General features: G+C 44.6%; 1 pseudogene; it reads right to left on the minus strand.

The window, feature by feature from the left end:
- Window positions 1–659: 659 nt before the first annotated feature.
- Window positions 660–5,067, minus strand: LOC121147515 (annotated as a pseudogene).
- Window positions 5,068–5,273: the final 206 nt, after the last annotated feature.

The following is a 5,273-nucleotide window of genomic DNA, read 5'->3' on the forward strand; positions in this document are numbered from 1 at the left end:
ACAAAAAACATTACAAAATGTCATATATAGTCACACAAGTGTGTTAGTAGAGACTGACCAAACAGATGCTTTTTACACAGAGGAACTTTCACAGCATAATCATTTCATTTTTTTACATTTGGATAAAGATTAGTTCCTGAGGCCACCAAAGGATTTGTATAGAACATCTACACTCCAAGTAAATATGATTTTAAATGGCAATACCTTAATATAATATTAGATGAATCCAAGTTACTTAGTTTTTTAGTTCAACATAATCATATTTTATTAAAATACTTTATTGCAATAGATACTCAGTACACTGAAGAACCAACACAAAGTACCTTATTAAAATTATTTACATAAATATTAAATTATGTGATTAGTAATAGCTGTGAGGAAACAGCAACAACACAATATTAGCTTCTAAATCAAAAGGTAACCTTCACAATATTTTTTAACAAACCCTTAGAAAATCGAGCAAAGAAACAGCAAAAACAAAACAAAACAAAACAAAAAAGCATATTCAAGGAAAAGATACCCGACAGCAGAAGTTAAAATTCTCTGATTTCCATGATAAAAATGTTAAACAAGGTACATTTGAAACAAATAATTTATTGCTTTGAAGGGCAACTGAAGAAAAGTCTAATTTATTTAGGTTACTGTTCAGAGCAGAATGACTAGGTGCTTTCCTGCACACAATGGGTCTGTCCAATCACTGCTGGGATTATCTTTATTAAAGGCAAGTTGACACTGGAAAGGCTATTAATGCAGTTACCATGCTTCAGGTTCTGTTTAGTAGGTAAAGAGAATTCAACCATATTGTTTAGAAGCCTACCAAAACCTGAGTTTCAGTAGGTATCCAAAACGGTACTGAGGCCAAGGTGAGGGTTGGCGGGTGGTGGCTAGGCCTGGCTCTGATTTCCCAGGCCATCCTTGGGCTTGCTGCCAGGTGGGTCAAATTGCCCCTGGGTGTGTCTTGGGGCTGGATGGAAGCCTGGGCCCATTAGCTCACCATGTTCTTGGAGCCAGGTGGGTAGGTTTCCCCCAGGGGCAAGCTTGGATATGAAGGCAGGCCTAAGCTTAGACACAGAGCGGGCCAACTATCCTCAGCTCTGCGCTTCCAGGCAGCAGGGACTTGGGCCCAGTGGTGGGATCTTGCAGGGCGGGGGGGTGGGGTGCATGAATGCTTAAGGTTCAGACCGACAAAGCAGACCTAGAGATATAGTAGAACTGGGGTTAGAATGATCATTGACAAATAACACTCAATGAGACACACTGGAACTAGGGATCGGCGCCTACCTGGCAGGGCTAGATCACAGTACTCATAAATGAGAGTAGAAACGGGATGGGTACTGCTAGGTTGGGGCGTGGCACTAACCAACACAAGAGAACTAGGTCTGGAGCCAGTTTCTGTGGGGACTGTGTGGGCCCACCCATTTGTTCTGCAATTTCATCTGTTTTCCTGGAGGAAGGGGTGATGACAAGCTGAGCTAGGCATGACCATGTACCCACTGACATTAATTGGTACTGGGGTTGGGCACAGGCTAGTTTGGTCCAGACTGCAGCTCCTGCAGGCACAAGAATGTGGTGTGGAGCAGGATGGGTCATGGCTTCCACTGTTCATTCATATGCAGGATGAAGGGAGTAGCCTATGACTGATTAGGGCCTAATGATCACTGGCATGGAAGAGCTAAAGGGTTGGGATTGTTTTTTGGGGGGGAATTTAGGGCAACTCCAACTGAAGACTGGGCATTGTTACTGCTCATAAGCATATGGCCCAGGCCTGGGTGTTTGTCAGACTGGGAATAGTAGCTCTAACAGTCTGCATGCATGTGTGTTGGTTGTGGAAGGGGGTGAACCAGGAAAGACCATCTCAACCTTAGTTCACTGGCCCGTGCAGGAGGCAGGCTGGAAAGTAGAGCATGCCTGGGTTAGATATCACACCTGCTGTTTTGCAAGAGTCATGGATGGGAGGAGAATGAGCACTGCCAGGCTGTAGCACTCATCAGAGAAAATTGCGAATAGGTACAGGCAGCGATAGGCCAGGCAGCAACATCCACTGTGAAGATCAAGTCAGGGTATGATTTTGCTGAGCTGGGTCAGAGCAACCACTGATGTATGCAAGATGTGAAGCTGGAAACCGTCTTAGTTTGGAGAGCTTAGGGGATGCCCTGGCTGCATTGTGGTTTACACTGGTGAGCATGAGAACCAGAACTGGGCAGAGGTCTGGGCTCGAATTGGTTGCAGCGTCCCTCAGTATGGGTATGGATAGGCACCAGGACATACCAGACTGGCTAGGCTCCAGCATTCACTGGTGCTTGTAAGAACCAGAGGAGGCACAGAATAGGTTGGGCTATGTCTCAGCTCCCACTGGGTCATATGAGAGCTGTGTAAACTTGTGGGCTAGGTATAGTTGCATTGTAACACGCATCAGTAAGAACCAGATTGGGTATGGGACAGTTGGGTAATGATACTATTCCTGCCAGGACATGGGGTGGAGCAAATCAGCTGGACAAACACTCACCAATGTGCACAAGATCTACCACTGAGAGGAGATTCAATAAAGGGATTGGAGAACTCCTGGGTCAGGATGCAGTCCCTGCAAGTGAGTAAAAGATCCAAAACAAGAAGCAGCCCGGAGGAGATCAGGCTACAGTACCCGCTGGCATACATGTGGCTAAGGTATGGGGTGTGCCATGCTGGGTCAGTTCATAACACCCACTGGCTTAAGTACCAAGATGGGATGTGAGATGAGCAGGGTCTGGTCATATCATCATCCAGTTCACATTTCCCCGGTACTGGTGATTGAGTGCATCAGGTTGGGCAGTGGCTGCAACCACCATAAACCGGAATAGAAGCACACTGGGTCAAGCCAGACTGTAACACCCAACAGCAAGTGCTGAAGTGACACAGCCTATGCCAGACTGTGACACAGCACTCACCAGTATACATGAGACTGGGAACAGAGAGGGATAGGTGGAAGGGAAGTAGTGAGGACACCAATGCTAGGCCATTGCTCATGCTACCAAGTGTGAGAGCTGAGACTGGGTACAGACCAGACTGGGCAGGGCTATAAGATTTGTTGGCTTACATGTGAACTGGGTTAGTGGGAGAGCCAGGCTGGGCTGACTGATTGTATCCACAGGTACAGGCATGAGCCAGAATAAGGGCAAATGAGTTGGGTTTTACCACAGTATCAGCTGGCAAGTGTTGGGATTGTGGGAAAATCCTGTCAAGCTATGCTGCAAAATCACCTGGATAATGCAAGATCTAGGCAGGGGATGGGTCTAGTGGAGAGGACATAGGCTGTTCTCTGATGGGCTGCAACTCTCACTGGTGAACATGAGAACCAGAATTGGAGGCAGGCCTGGTTGGACAGGTAGTGACATCCACTACAAGTGTGGGCTGGATGATGGTGTCCATTGGGCTGAGTTAGGCTTCAGTGCACAATGATGTATAGAAGATCTGAATGCGATGTTGAGTATAATGGTCCAGCCCACTGTACTTGTTGGAAGGAACAGGAATCAGAGCTAGGGGCTGGTCCAGTGGAGGTTATTGGTGGTTATTCTGACTGGGCTGCAGATGTCCCTGTGGTACCTGAGAGTCAAGCCTGTGTTGGGCAGGGCTGGGCTTGGCTTAAGCACCCCTTGGTTTGCAAAGGATGGAGTGCAAAACAAATTGAACAATTACCCCAGTGAAACCTGACAGCAACTTTCTGGGCCAATGGAAACTCAGAGGCAAACTATGACAATGAATTGTCCTTGGAAAGATTTCTTTGTCCTTGGAGCGGCAATATTAGTAGCATCTCAGAACTGTCAAAAACACATGAAATGCTCAGAAAATGCTCCACAATGGGGAACCTGGAATAACATCCGATGGCAGTTCCCCAATGCCTGGGGAAGCGTGGGGCTTGGGAAGCTGGACAGGGTTATTCCTCTTGTATCCCCATTTTCCCAACATATGGGGAGAAGAAAATGTGGAAACAAGGGGCTTACCCACTAATCTATGATCCTCAATCCTTCCCACCCTGATCAATTATGTAAGCACTATCACTAATATTTTTTTTTTTTAAATCTGTACTGAAATCTGAACTTTCTAACATGTCTCTAGTTTCATCAAGTGGTTTAATAGTGTTCACATCTCTAGCAGAAAGTGCACAGGCCTGAACTGCTAATGGATGTCATCTGACATCATATAATGGTATATTAAAGTTTTGAGATCCATCTTCATTAATCCAAGAAGATTTATGCTGCTCAATGAGATTTCTGATTCTTTTCTAGATCGTGCTCTAAATTCACAAGGGACAAAGGATGTTAAAAAACAAAAAACAAACAAAAAAAAAAACCTCCTAGAATCTTCTGTACAGCTTTTTTAATGACAGTGATTTATTTTGTCAGGTCATCTTCAAGGACTTGGCGAATACTTGATAAATATGGTTGTTGGACATCTTAGGAAGCATGAAGTGTGATGCATTTTTTTGCCAACTGCTGCTTTATCAAGGTGAATGCATCTACAAGTTGTATTTAACTGAGATCATAAAAGAACCACCAGTATACAAGTTCTGAGTATAGCCATGATACTTCTTGTGAAAACTGCAAGTATTCCCATATTACTACCTTGTTTGAAACTGCAAGATTCTCAGTAGTGAGTTGCTACATGAGAGCCTCCCTTAGGGTGGGAAGCATGGACAGCACAGAACTGAGCTGATCCTGTCAGTAGCTTGCTAAAGGTCTGCTACACAGGCACAGGGTTTCCAGACTTTGGGCCGTCCTCGACTGCTTTCCCAGGCCACAAACAGGGAGCTGGATGGGAAGTGAAGCAGTGAGGACACACAGTGGTGCCATCTGGGATCCCCAAGCATTCAGGATGAGTATTTAGCTGGTGAGCCATGGCACCAGGCCCCTCTGTTCACTTTCAAAGTGATATTGTTGTCCTCCCTGGGTAACTTATTCTACAACTTCTCTTTTTTGTATTTTTCTGATTTTCACTTGTATTTCCCCAGAATATATACTTTTCTGAGTAAAGTACCTAGGAAGATGCATTTATTTTTTGACATTTCAGAAAATTCCATGTAGATTTCCACATATTTTAGACCCATGAGATGTGCTATTTCCTGGTCACTTGACCTACACAGCCCCAAGATACTTTTTAAATATGTGTGATTCATCTGATGTTATTTCCAAATGACTTCCCAGTTCATTCTAAGTTACAGGAAGATTCTATGTCTCTCTCTTAGTGGAAGCTTAATCCATCTCATTGCAAGCTATTCAAGAGTTAAAGTACCATAATTT

This window comes from Ochotona curzoniae, unplaced genomic scaffold (assembly GCF_017591425.1).
Source record: "Ochotona curzoniae isolate NIBS_2020 unplaced genomic scaffold, NIBS_Ocur_1.0 scaffold_4506, whole genome shotgun sequence".
Taxonomy (NCBI): Eukaryota; Metazoa; Chordata; class Mammalia; order Lagomorpha; family Ochotonidae; genus Ochotona; species Ochotona curzoniae.